Source organism: Belonocnema kinseyi, chromosome 3 (genome assembly GCF_010883055.1).
Source record: "Belonocnema kinseyi isolate 2016_QV_RU_SX_M_011 chromosome 3, B_treatae_v1, whole genome shotgun sequence".
Classification (NCBI taxonomy): domain Eukaryota; kingdom Metazoa; phylum Arthropoda; class Insecta; order Hymenoptera; family Cynipidae; genus Belonocnema; species Belonocnema kinseyi.
This window is the reverse complement of record NC_046659.1, coordinates 160,844,498-160,859,616: the sequence shown is the minus strand read 5'-3', so window position 1 is coordinate 160,859,616 and position 15,119 is coordinate 160,844,498. Positions and strand designations below refer to the sequence as shown.

Genomic DNA, 15,119 nt, shown 5'->3' with positions numbered 1-15,119 from the left:
ATACGAGGAAGCCCAGGAATTGGGGCGCCATTAGGTAAACAGTCAAAGTGCAAACTTAACTCTGCGACAATAAACAAAAGCTTACATTTTTCTAAATTACGTAAGATAAGGCAGAATGCGTGTTACCGAAAATTTAACCGACTTCCGGGTCAAGCTACGATTGAAGCAATTTATGTATATACTTGAATTTATACAGGTTTACTTATAGTGCTTTTGGTTGGAAATTGGTATTTAAAAAAAATTTATAGGGGGTTTAACAATTCAAGAAGTGAGATGTGCATTTGTTGAAGTTACTGAAGTGAAGTCTGAATCACTTGAAGTTTTTAACTGGTTAATTTTTATATGAAATAATAAAGTTTCGGAGAAGACTTGTGATTTATAAAAATTTTATTTTGCGAATGTTTAGCGCAAATTTAGATATGCTTATAAAACTGGATTTTTCGAAATATAAACTAATATAAAAAATATAAGAATAAATTTACATTCAACTAGTTTGATTTTGTTAATCTATCAGAATTTTTAAAATCAACATAACTCAAAGATTCAACTCGATGTTTGGATTCATTTTTTAACCATAAAAGAACAATTTTTTCTATGTCGCAAATCCAATATTCCAAGCATACCTAAGGTAACTGTCAATTCTTTGTCCTTTATATTGCTTCATGCCAGAAATTGAAATTATTATTTGAAAATTCGCAGATTTAAATTAAGATTCAGACATTTTTAGCGCCTTATGTTACGTTGTTTTATATCGAAACTTAATGTTTGGAATAAACTTTGTGATAAGCATTATCAAAAATGAATATTTTCATTTTGAAAAATTTTATTTTCAACACATTTCAAATTAGATTCACAAATTTTTGGAATTTGTGCGTTATTTTTGCGTTTCACAATAAAATGGTTTTTTTTTTAAATCTGAAAACATTCTGTTTTTATTTTGTACTATTGTCGTAATATTGTTTTTCGTGTGAAATTCAGGTTGTTATTAGAACGGTTTAGACTCCAGATATTGAAATTATTGTCTTCAAGAACTCTACGATGCTCATTCCGGGGTGACGTAACGGAAAGTTCCTTAATAATAATTAGTGTCTTTTATAAATGAAAATTAATTATATTATTTATATAATATTTACCAATGAAATAAGGGATAACCACCAACGATAGGAGTAGAATAGATAAGATGCTCATTGTTTCTAACTTTAGAAAAACTAAATGTTGTTTACGCAAAGCACTTGGATATGAATAATGCTAATCTATATTCTAGCATATTATTTCATTTACATAATATAAATGTATACGTTTCTAATTATTTTATCGCATAATCTTGTCCTTGACAGATATACGTTATTTACATAATTATAAATTATAATTTGTTCACAAAATTTTATGTTTCGACTAAGAGATGATGTTAGTTTTTTTTAAATTATACTTTTTAATTGTTTAGCTTGAATTAATAAGTAAAAATAATTTGTTTTAATTATTGAGCTACAAAAAATTACGAATTACGTCGTTTCATTTTTATGACAAAATATATAAAGTGCATGAAATTAAAAATGTTCTTCTTTAAGTAATTCCACGTGTACAGTATAAATAAATAATTAAGAGCTAAATGATCACAAGATAAATTAGTTATAGATTAGAAATTAATTTTATTGATTGTTATTTAAGAATGATTATTTCGAATTGAATTTCGGAGGAAAAAGAGCCATTTTGAAACAAAAATGTATAAAAAATATTTTATATTCTACATCAAAATAATAACTTTCTTAATATTTAAGGAAGTTGTTAAAAGAACTGTTGAGAATTTTTTAAAATCAATAACAAATAATCAAACATTTTGTCCTTTGAACTCTCTTCGTATGACACACTGTCCTTAAGTTGTATAAACAATTTAAAGATAGAATTTTTAAACAGAATTATTTATATTTTCAGAAGTTTCTATAATAATTATAGTTCTTTTAAATGCAGTTTCTGACAAGAGATAGGAATTTTAACAATTTTAACCACTCTATTTGGTACCTAAACAACTTTAAATTTATCTATTAAAATTCTAAACGTAGAGATGGCTTTTATGTGAATGTTTTTTAAATTCAAAGTAACACATTTCATTTCACTATGAGAGCAGTATGACTACTGTTTACTGCTTTGAGAATTAATTTTTGAAGCTTTTAAAAGATGGGTTGTTGCTAGATAAGCATCAGAGTGAAGATCTGGTTTATTAATACGAAAAAACTGCTTTTTTAACCGTATATGAATTGTCGTTTAATGATTGGTAATTGTTCCACTTGCACACACATTTATTTAGAAATTAGGATTATGGTGATTACAGTTTCACCAAATGACCAATTTAGAACACAACAAATTTTACACAATAGGTCGATCCTAAGTACCTTTACACGTCTTGAAAGTAATCGATCGTTCCAAATTATCTTTACCGGGATGACAAGCAATACCGCGACCCAAATTCCACTTACAAGGTGGATTATTCTTGTCCCGTGAAAGAACTATATCCCCTACACGAATGTTCGGATGAGGTTTTCGCCCTTTATAACGATTCCGAAAATCCTGGAAATATTCTAGTGACCACCTTAGCCACAGAATTTCATTGAAGCGTTGAACCATTTTCCATATAGACAGACGATTTTCTGCGAAATCAAGAATTGATTGTTCTGGAACAGACAACAAAGGTATATAAGAAAATGACTTGGAGTCAAATATGACAAATTATCCAGATCATCTGATGCAGCTGACAAGGGTCTAAAATTAAGGTTCGCCTCTATTTGGCAAAGGAGTGTTGACAACTATTCTATAGTGAGTGTGTGATCACCAATTATCCGACGCAGATGATGTTTCACACTTTTAACACCTGCTGCCCATATACCTCCGAAATGAGGGGCAGCAGCAGGGTTAAAATGCTAGTTTATATTTTTCTGTGTGAAAAAATGTCGTAGCGTTTCATCTTCTTCAGGTTTTGAAATGTTTTTTTAATTCCTTATCAGCTCCTTGGAAATTGGCACCGTTGTCGCTATACAAATTGGAACGGAATCCTCTGCGAGCTAAAAAACGCTTGAGTGTAGCCAAAAAGGCTTTAGTGGTAAAGGCACATGCCGGCTCCAAATGTACAGCGCTAGTACCAAGGTATACAAACAGAGCTATACAAGGTGTGTTCAAAAAGTAAGGTGACTTTTCAATTTTCGCGGGCTACGTACATTCATGTTTTAAATTTTTTGTTTTGTTGTGTTGGTACACTCGTCACGATTACATGTTCACAGTTTTGACTATATAGCTCGTGTTGTTTTTTTGGCAGAGGCGTAAAAGGTTAGAAGGGTTTGGTGTGCTTGGGGATTTTCTTCTTTAGAAAAATATGGAGCAAAGAGTTTGCATTAAATTTTGTGTGAAAAATGGAATCCAGTGATCTAAAACTCTTGAAATGTTGACAGTTGCATACGGTGAGTCTGCTCAGAGTAAAAAAAATGTGTATAAGTGGTACAAGCTGTTCCAAGAAGGCCGAGAGGATGTCGAAGACGAACCTCGCCCTGGACGTCCCAGCACGTCAGCAACAGATGAAAATGTTCAAGCAGTGGGAGAAATGGTGTTGAAAAATCGCCGAATTACCATAAGAGAAGTTGCTGAAGATGTTGGCATATCGGTTGGCTCATGCCATGCTACCTTTTCGGACGTTTTGGGAATGAGACGTGTGTCAGCGAAATTTGTTCCAAAACTACTTAATTTTAATCAAAAGATCCATCGCATGACAATCGCTCAGGAGGTGTTGAATGAAGTCAATGATGATCCTGATTTTCTCAAAAGGGTTATAACTCGGGATAAATCGTGGGTATATGGTTATGACGGCGAAACTACGGCCCAATCGTCTCAGTGGAAGCATCCCAAGTTTCCAAGAAAAATTTTTTGACCAAAAACAGCACCACAGTCATGCCTCAACCTCCATATTCACCGGATTTGGCCCCCAGTGACTTTTGTCTTTTTCCCAAAACTGAAGAGAACCATGAAAAGACATCGATTTTTAACGATTGAGGAGATAAAAACTGCATCGCTAAAAAAACTCAAGGCTATACCACAAAATGATTATCAGAAGTACCTCCATGATTGGAAAAAGCGTTGACACAAGTGTATTATATCTGAGGGGGATAACTTTGAAGGGGACAACATAAATATTGAGGAATAAATAAATATTTTTTTGGAAAACCATAAAGTCACCTTATTTTTTGAACACACCTCGTATATTAGGGTGAAGCAAATTTGTCAAAAAAATTTCTTTTCTAATTTTTATATGGAATAGGGAAATTATCTTGCTATATAACCTAAAAAAGATGTTTGCAAAGTTTCATAGTGATCAAAAAATTCCTTCAGGTTTCATAACTTTATTCTTCATGAATAGGTCTGTACTTATATAATATAAATTCATAAATACACGAAAACAGGAAATTGCTTTTATTTTTTAACTTACTGATAATGAGCAATAAATGAGGTTGTATTAAAATGATTTTTGAGTGTATCAATCCCCTAGGAAATCGTCAGTCAATTCGTAAGATCTTTTTTGTGTTCAGACGAGGGTTTTTCTTCTGGAATTCAATTTTGTTGAAGATATAGCCATCGCGCTCTTTCTCTTCGCAGACTTTTCCAGATGCTTCTGTGACCAGCTTAACACACCTTCCCACTGCTTGAGTATGATATGGAAATGGGAGGATATCCTCTAATTGTTCCAAAGTCAAGTCGGGAGCAAGTATTCGTTTGACAGACGGTTCTGCTACAGGCCTTACTGCATTCCAGTCAATCATTTGAGTGTAATCCTCAGCACTAAAGTTCAATGGTGGTACTCTAATAAATCTCGTTGGATGAGAGTTCTTTCTCGATTTCTTGATGAGGTCCAGAGCATTTTCTTTGATCTCAGACGTGCTGTCAAAAACCATCGACAAAAATAAATTGTTCGAGTGAGCCCAAAATCCGTTCCGCTTAATCACTGTGTCAACAATGGCTTTTAGTTTATTAGGAAGGTATCTTGTTAACTGCATCAGGCTGAAAAAATGTTTGGGCCTATCTTTGAACATTGCTCTCGTTTTTATCTGAAACCACATAGGGGTATGAATTTGTTTCCTGGATTCTTTGGCCGAGAAATGATTTTTTCTTGCGGGACAAACGACTTTGAAGACGGGCTTTATCCTCTTTATCAACTAATCCAATAACCATTCTTCTCTGTGTGCGTTTTCCTCTAAAAAAAAGACCGTTTTTCATAAGGAACTTTCTTGGTTCGTTCACAAGAGCAAGAAGGAAAGAGAGGCATTTGCACGAACAGATATCAAAAAGGCACTTACGCATCATGCAGGCTCTTAATTTTAGCGGAAGACCGTTTTTGACTGATGATGCGGAGTGAAGATTTTTCCCATATACTCCTTACGTACTTATCAATCTGCAAAATTATTCCCTGGGAGGAAGGCTCGTTGTTGCTTTCCTTTTTCAATACACCGAAAATGAAAATACAATGTCGAAGAACATCACCTTCTCTGGGCAAAACATTACCCGAGCAGATTTTGGTTGCCCCTAAAATGTCACAAACTATTTTCTCTCTTGTTGTCACTTTCGGCATTTCAACTGCCAATAGATCTCACAATAAGACGAAAAATCACAAAAATAGCAATCGGTTTAACGTCGAAATAAAGTTTTAATCGTTTTTTTATTGTTTCAATCAACATAAATTCAATTTTCGAACTTAAAATAAATAAATGAACCACGAAAAACCTTCCAAGATGTAATTAAAGCCAAGATGTAATTAACCCTAGCAGAAGGGAGTTCACCCATCCTTTGAGAAGGGACTTTGGTTTTTTCGCGAACACAATGAATGCATTCGTTTATAGAAGCATTTTCTAGACGAACTTTTACTCGAAGAAGTCCGTCACTGCCCAAAAAGGGGGAAACATTTTTTAGAGGATTCGAACGCTTGTGTGATGTATTGTTTTTTAGAAACTTAATTTCCGTTGAAAAATTCTGTTCTTGCAAATATTCAAACCAACAAAATTTTGCTCTATTTAATATATTAATAGATATAAAGAATTCATTTGATTTCTTCGAGCGTCTTAAAATTAACACTCAAAAAACTTTACAAACAGTAACGACAGGAGCCGTCTTGGACTTTGCTATCAATAGAAAAGTTTGAACCTTTTCTGTCTTATCAATTATTTTTTAATAAATGGCTGCCCCATTAGCTTTATTAGAAGCGTCTGCAAATCCATGTAATTCGATAGATTTGAAATTAGAGGTTAGGCCATAATATACTTTTCCGAAGGTTTTTGGTATGCTGAATCCGAATCTGACGTCAAAATTTCTCAATTGGCTTTGGTTGCCAAAACATCCTAACCTAAATGTGCAAGAACAGCAACTTCTGCCCTTAACAGAGGTAAACTCACAGACATGAAAATTTCAAAATGTGATATCTCAGCAAAAACAAAAGATATTTTAGAAAACTCGACGGAATTCAAAGGGCGAGACTTATCTTTTAAAACGGCGTTTATAGTTTTTTGAGTAAATGAAAAAATTCGATGCTTCATAACCTCAAAGATAGGCAAAAATTGCTGTTTTTGCACGTTTAATCTTATTGGCATGTGTTATCTTTTCTCTAAAAATTAATATCTTTCAACAAAAAATGTAACTGTTTTAAGAAAACACGTCTTTCTGACATTCAAATTCACCAGGTAGATAATACATTTTTTTTCTTTCTTGACTTAGAAATATTTTTCGATTATCATTTTTAAGCTACTACCAAAAAATAATAATTTCCGTTGTTTTTTTAAATTAATTCAGCTGCTTTAAATTTGTAATTAAAATGTACGTTGCCACCCCCCGGATCGCGAAGAATGAATATTCCACCATATTTCGGAATTTTTGTCAGAAATATGTAAAAATGATTAATTTATCATGTATAATACGTCTTTTGACATCATTAAATAAATAATTTTTCATAACATTAGCTTACTATCACTACTTATGTTTACTTTTTAGCCATTTTTTAGCATTTTTGTGGCAAAAAAGTCACCGTAATTGGTTAAAAATGTGTATTTTTATCCATAAGCAAATATTTTTATTCATAATTGTTTATAACAAAATATTGCTATAACCACTGTTGAGTACTTTTTGACTACTTTTGTGGCAAGAAAGTACTTATCATTGATTAAAAATGTGATATATTTTTTATGAATAAACAAATAGATTTTTCATAATAAAGAAATACTTTTTTTATTAATTATTTATTATAAAATCTTGTCATAATCATTTTTGAATACTTTTGTAGCATAAAAGCTTTATAACTAATTAAAAATGTGATATATTTTTTATTAATAAACAAATAGTTTTTTCATAATAAATAAATACTTTTTTTATTAATTATTTATTATAAAATCTTGTCATAATCATTTTTGAATACTTTTGTAGCATAGAAGCTTAATAATTAATTAAAAATGTGATATATAATTTTTATCAATGAACAAATAGTTTTTTGTAATTTTTATAACAATACCTGTTGATGAATACTTTTTTTGCATTCAATTCCGTATTTACATCCAAGGCGCTTGTAATTCGCAATGTTTTCTGTAAATTGTAAATTGTAAATTTTTTTGCCTTGAAAATAATTAAGTAATTGTTTACTTGGAAGTAATTGCATATCAAATGTAATTTAATAATATACAAAATTTCAAATAAATGATTGAATGTATAACTTTGTATGCAAAAAAATATTCATTTTCACACTTTTCAAGTAATCAATTAGTTAATTATTTTTAATGCCAAAAAATGGTCTCAGGATATTATGTACAATTTACGGAAATCACTGAAAATGACAAAATTCTTTAAGGTAAGTATAAAATTGAATGCAGAAAAAGTATTCATTAGAAAAAATCGTTAGAAACAATTATTAAAAAACGATTTGTTTATCCATAAAAAATATAAGTCACATTTTGAATCACTGATAAGAACTTTTTTGCCACAAAAGCAGTCAAAAAATACTCAACTGTGCTCATAGAAACATTTTGTTATATACAATTATGAATAAAAATATTTGTTTATGGATAAAAACATACTACATATTTTCAATCAATTACGGTGACTTTTTTTTCCACAATAGTGTTAAAAAATGGCCGAAAAGTAAACATAAGTAGTGATAGAAAGCTTTTCTTATAAACAATTATTTATTTATTAATGTCAAAAGTAGTAACTTATTTGGAATAGGGCACTTTTTTTCGATCTTACGAAAATAATAGGTCTAAAAAAGTTTTTTTAGATATATGCAGATTTTTATAGACTCTGTTTCATCTTCTAGAACAATAAACGCAAACTGAACTTGGCAGGATTTATTTGGAAAAAAATAAAGTCTAGAAAGTCTAGTTTCACTCATTTGTGGACCACTTTTCCGTGCAGTAATTATTTGCAAGGATACACAGTATTTTTTCTAAACTTACTGATTTATCGCTGAATATCCAAAAAATCGGGACTTTTCAATGTATCATAACTCCTAACCAATAAAAGTTAGCTGATTTTTTTTCAAAAAATTTGTTCATAATTTTGTTTTCTTTCTTTTTTCTGTTGGAAATTTTGCTCTAAAATGCAATGGGAATTATTCGTCCCCGCAAAAGTAACTTTTGGAACTGTTAAAAAAAACGGGTTTGGCAACTGATCAGTTCTAGCATTTTTGACATGTCAAAAAGCACCCCAAAACGAAACTTTCTCATTAAAAACATTGCAGGTTGGATTTATTATGGAATTTCACACTTTTTTCCGACGTAATGCATGGACTACAATCACATCAAGTGTTTGAAGTTTGCTGTACAAGCTACAAACGAATTGTAGGGGAATTGTAGGTAAGTCGCAGGCGAGTTTCAGGCGAGCTGTAAACGAGCTGAAAAAGATCTGTAAACAATCTAATATAAAGTTATTCTTAGCAATTGAACGTAAGATTATAAAAAATTAACGAAGAGTTTCGGGAGTTTTGAAATTTTTGTTTTAACCATTAATCACTACCTACAATGAGCCTCTCAAGAGTCCACTTATGATTAAGCTAGCTTCTGATTCCGGTAGTACTCTAGATAATTTCTAAAGCGAAATGCGCGCGCGCAGCAGCTATAAAAATATTCTTGTAACTGCTTTTTATCACGGTTTCGGAATTGGTAACTTTTCTAAGAGATGGCATTAGTATTCACTAAGGGGAACCATTTTCGTTGAGCTTGATCCTCATAATGAGCCTGTCAAAACTTCAGCCATTTATGTTTACGCATTTACAAGTTACAGCACTGAGAAGCGACTAACCTCCGAGTTTTTTTTAATATGGAAAAATCTGAGTTTCGAGTTTTGATCAAACACTACTATCTTCGCAAGAAAACGATATCCGAGACCAAGGCCAAGCTGGATAAGTATTACCCGGACTCTGCACCGTCGATTGGAACAATTCATAAGTGGTTTGCCGACTTTCGTTATAGCCATAGCGGAGTTGATGCTGAACGATCTGGGCGCCCAAAAGAGGTCACTGCACCAGAAAATGTCGAAAAAATCCATGATATGATGTTGAATGATCCCAAAGTGAAATTGAGAGAGGTAGCTAATGCTGTAGGTATATCATTGGAACGTGTGGGCAATATTGTTCATTCAGTTTTGGGTATGAAGAAGCTCTGCGCGCGATGGGTGCCGCGTTTGCTCACAGTGGACCAAAAACGAATTCGTGTGACAACTTCCCACCAGAATTTGGCATTATTTTCGCGTAAGTCGACCGAGTTTTTGCGCCGATTCATAACCATGGATGAAACCTGGATCCACTACTACACTCCTGAGACAACGCAACAGGCAAAACAGTGGGTTCCACCGGGCCAAAGTGCACCGAAGCGTCCAAAAACGCAACAATGAGTCGGAAAGGTTATGGCCTCCGTATTTTGGGATGCACATGGCATAATATTCGTGGACTATCTTGAAAAAGGTAAAACCATAACCGGAGCATACTACTCATCATTATTGGACCGATTGAAAAACGAAATCGCTGAAAAACAACCGCATTTGAAGAAGAAAAAACCGCTTTATTATCACGACAATGCGCCTGTTCATTCATGCTTAGTTGCACAAGCAAAATTGCATGAAATCGGCTTCAAATTGGTTCCTCAGCCATCGTATTCACCAGACCTGGCCCCCAACGACTATTACGTGTTCCCTGACCTGAAGAGATGACTCACCGGTAAGCGTTTTTACTCAAATGAGGAGCTCATAGCTGAAACTGTGGCGTATTTTGGAGACCTTCCGATCGAGAACTTTTCGGACGGTATCAAAAAGTTAGAAAATCGTTGGACTCGCTGTATCGACCTAAAAGGAGAGTATGTAGAAAAATAAAACCGACTTTGGCCAAAAAAACGTCTCCGTGTTTCATTTTTCAGGGACTTATCAGACTGCCTAGTACATTTAATTGAACACAAGCATTTTGGGAATTACGAGGGTGGATCAAATATAAACCAGAATTTTATAAATACTTTACTTAGCCAATCGCAAACACTCTCACAGTGTAGGTTCTTGTAATATAGTGTATTAGGAGTGGGTAAAATGCTTGGTGAGCTGTTTGACTCAGTCAATTCGTCAGTACAGCTATGAGTGAGCAACACGTTCCAGCGTCCGTTGCACAGCGGGTTATAATAAAGTTTTTAACTAAAGAAGGCGTTAAACCGTGCGAAATTTTGACTCGATTGAAGGATCAGTATGGGGATGATACTCTGTCTAAAACTCAAGTGTTTGATTGCGCCAAAAAGTTTAAGAGTGGACGAGAAAGTGTGGAAAATGTGAGTCATAATCGACGTCCAAGATCAAGTGTCTCTGGCGATAACATTGGTGCAGTTCGTGACCTTATTGAAAGTGACAGGCGGTTCACAATTCATGAAATCGCTTTACAGGTGGGCATTAGCTATGAAAGCGCTCAAACAATCATTAAAAATCATCTTGGTTTCAAAATAATCTGTGTCCGATGGGTCCCGAAGTTATTGAACGAAGATCAAAAAAACATCCGACTGCGAATCAGTAAGAGACATCTGAATCGATTTCAGCGGGAGGGAGAGACTTTTTTGAAGCATATCGTGACATGTGATGAAACATGGGTGCATCATTAAACTCCCGAGTCCAAGATGGCGAGTAAAGAATGGCGAAGTGAAGACGAAGCCGGTCCTGTGAAAGCTAAAACCCGTCTCTCAACCGGTAAGGTCCTCGCGACCGTCTTTTTCGACTACAGAGGAGTGTTGCTCATTGATTTCCTACATGATCGACGTACGGTTAACGCTGCAGAAGCAAAAGACGCGGTAACCCCATCAGAAACGTCATCCTTCTTCATGACAATGCCAGGCCACATATGGCGGGTGAAACGAAACAAAAACTGGAGGATATGCATTGGGAAACCCTTGAGCATCATCCATACAGCCCAGATTTGTCACCCTGTGACAATCATTTGTTTGCGCCCATGAAAGATGCACTTGGTGGATTGCGATTTGACAACGATGAAGATGTTGAAGAATTCTTGCGCAATTGGTTGATGACTCGACCTCAAAATTTCTACGAGCAAGGAATTAACAAGCTTCCAAACCGCTGGAAAAAATGTGTAGAGCGTGAAGGAGACTATGTAGAAAAATAATCAATAGTATTTTTGTATTTTTTTATAAATAAATAAATATTAAAAAAGAATTCCTGTTAATATTTGATTCACCCTCGTAATTTTGCGGGATATAAGAAACAAAGAATCAATTTATTTATTTGCTGCTGAGAAAGATCAGCTGAGTAATTTACAAAAGATTGAAGCCTTGAGAACAATAACAGAGTGCTTTTTTATTGTTACTCATAACATATCTTCTTTTAGTTTGGAATTGAATTGAGCGTGAAAAGGATTCAAGATCACATATGATTAACTCGCGTTACTTTGAAATAGTTCGTTAATGGGCGATGGAATCCAACTTGGATTTCTGTAACCTCTTTTGGAGTTAATTCCGTAATCGTGCCGCTCTCTATATTTATTTTCGCCCGTCTTATACGCTTAAATCTGCTACTATAAGTATAAATTCCAGCAAGAGCATTAGTATTCTCCAATATTGCATAGACGTCACCATCTGGTGTTGATGCAACAATTTGTTCTTGGGTTGGTCTAGATTTAAAGGAATTATGTCCTGTTTTCAATTTAATAGCTTTATCGTCAGGAAAAGTGTACCTTCGAAGTTCGAATATCCGGTTTGGATTCAATCTAGACGTAAGCCGAATAAATTGAAGATGTTCAAGTCCATATACATGTCCATCAGAGGAAGGAAGCCTAGTAGGTGGAAAAATGCGCCTGACAGAAGGAGACCTGTTGGAGGAAGAAACCACGTTTGAGGAAAACGCCACAGATGGACGGCTGTCAGAACGAGACCTGTTGGAGGAAGAAACCACGTTAGGGGAAAACGCCATGGATGGACGGCTTTCAGAAGGAGACCTAGACCTGGACTTTGCACGCGGTGGCAGCCTCTCTGCTAAATGTTGTCCTGCAACGGAAGATGTCCCGGTAAAAGGAAGACCAAGAAAGCGGGCGTCATCAGGTACGCGGTCGGAATGCGAATTTAACTCTGAAAGAAAAAAACAAAGGTTTAGATTTTTTATAAGAGTAGATGAGTTTCAGGTAGGAACGATGAGTTATGTAGATCAACTTTTAATTATAACCCTACCTAAAGAAATTGGTGTAACAGTATGTCTAGAAAATCTCGCAATCTTTGTTGTGGAAAACCTAATTGTTGATTTTCTATTTAAAGCTCTTTTGTCTCAGAAATTCAAAATTATGAAAATTAAATCTACAACTTATCACTTTTGTTGATTTCGGAGGCATAAAGTATGATTTGTTTTCTGAAACTTAATTGTGTTAATTTTAGTGAGCAGAAAAATAGGTCAGACATATAATATATGTCTTTTCGTACTTATTTCTTAACTTTGTTTTTAAGAGTGGTTTTTTTACAAATTATTAATTGATTTTCTAAAATAATATCTCATTGATTTATGAATATCACAAAGAATCCGAAAAATGGTTATGCTTACATTTAGGTTTAGTAGATAAGTTATTTTGAGTCGACATATTATGTGATATTCTGGTCTATTTGATTATTCAATTTTGTATAAATCATAACACGAAGAAAATGTTTTCATGCTTTAAAAGGTGAATAACTAAGAAAAAATGTGCTCAATATAAAATTAAAAAAAATTCCTTATATTTTTGAATAATTCTTTTGTGCATTAAACGTCAGATTCTATTTTATTAAAATATTTCATGGTTCGAGTGGTTATTTAAAATTTTGAAATATCCATATCAAAACTGTTTACTAATATTTAAAATTTTCATGATCAAATTACATTTGTACTATAGCTACCTTGGTCATTCGCATGTTTGCTACTTGTCCCAAAATTTGCAAGAAAGTCCCTTGTTTTAGGTGTTACACCTGATGATACGTCTGTGAAAAAACAAAAGAGATTAAGGAATTTGTAATGTTAAAAATTTATTACAAATAGCACAATATCTTCCACTTCACGAGCATAAATTGCGTATATGGATCATATAAGTAATTGACATTATTCCACCTTGAGAAGTTTAGGGAACTTGATAACATATTGACAGCGTAAATATCCAAGATCATAAGTTAGATAAGGCATATTTCTTCAGAAATATTAGTAATGTGTCTCGTACATTTAAAAAACTCAAAAGTATCTTTTTCAATTCTATTTTGGAAAATTTTTTCTGCAAAATAGTGGATCAAATTTATAAAAATCAATCAAATTTATAAATATATAAAAATGCATAATATCTTGCACCTTCACATACGGGGCATAACGGCGTGCCCTATGTATGTTCATATACATAATTATGTAATAGAAATGTTTGAAAGAATTCACTATAAAAAATAAAACAAAAAATTTTTAGTTTATTTTTTACATACCAATAGAATTTAGTATAACATCCAGAAATAAAGCGAGAGCATAAAGCGTTCTCATTTTTTCAACATTTGGGAAAGAAATGCTTAACGCAGAATTTCAAGAACAGCGTGAGTGATGTATATTCGGATATTTTGTGTAACATAATGTTTCATGCCTCTTCAGAAAAGCTTAAAGACCTTAATGTTATGTAGACAGAGCAAATATAAAATCGCTCATTGACAAACATGTTTCAGGAAAAAATTTTACCTCGACTCTCGCCTACCACTCGTTTAAAAAACATTGCTCAAACCATTACGACGGCTCTCCTTCATGGCATGTGCTTTTTTTTTAGGAGAGAAGAAAGTATGTTCTACTGGTAGGAGATTAGGCGTGATCTCCCTTATCGAATTTACGTAAAGTTATCAATAAGAAAAAAAAGAATTTTTTAATAGTTTAAAGCGTGAAGGCCCTTCAAAATTAAAGGTCAAAGCTTCTTCTGTATATTCAAATTTTGAAGATGTTCGGTTGTCATTCTTAAGATTATATTTCAAATAAAATATAGATTAGTTTCATTTTCGAATAAGGTTACCTGCTGTATAATTTTTTGATGCTAAATCTAAATTCTTGCCGAATTTTCAGTGAATGCTGACTGTCTTTCCTGAAAACTGTGTTCGCTTACAAAATTCAGCGTATTCGGCTTGATTCGACCATGTCCCTCAGCATTGTAGCGCTAATGATTATTTTCTTATTGCTCACTTTTTTTTTGATAATCATACAAGTCGTCTCTTCTCAAGAACTTTCTTTATCAAATCTCTGATGCAATGAAAATTTGGATCATTGGATGATTCAGGCAGAAACCTGATGTTTATACAAAACATCTAGCAAAATAACTAGCAAGTGAGCGAAAGCCATTTCTTTCAAATAGATGACTAACTACACAGGCCCACAAAAAAAACAAAAGTGTCTGTACAATTGACCAGACCTATATATTCTTATGTATTTTTCGACGCTTTATCCGAATTTGCAATAAAAAAGTAGGGTCCAGCTACTTTTTTATGGGGTTTTGCTCGAATAACCTCATTTTTTACGGTTTTTTCATGGTTTTTTTTAAATAAAAAAAAATAAAGAAAAATTTTATTTTTTTGACTTCAGAATCGAATTCTACGGGAAAAAAT

At 33.3% G+C, this 15,119-nt stretch overlaps 1 pseudogene; it reads left to right on the top strand.

Moving 5' to 3' along the window:
• Positions 1-9,345: 9,345 nt before the first annotated feature.
• On the top strand, positions 9,346-9,930 carry LOC117168756 (annotated as a pseudogene).
• The last annotated feature ends 5,189 nt before the right edge of the window (positions 9,931-15,119 follow it).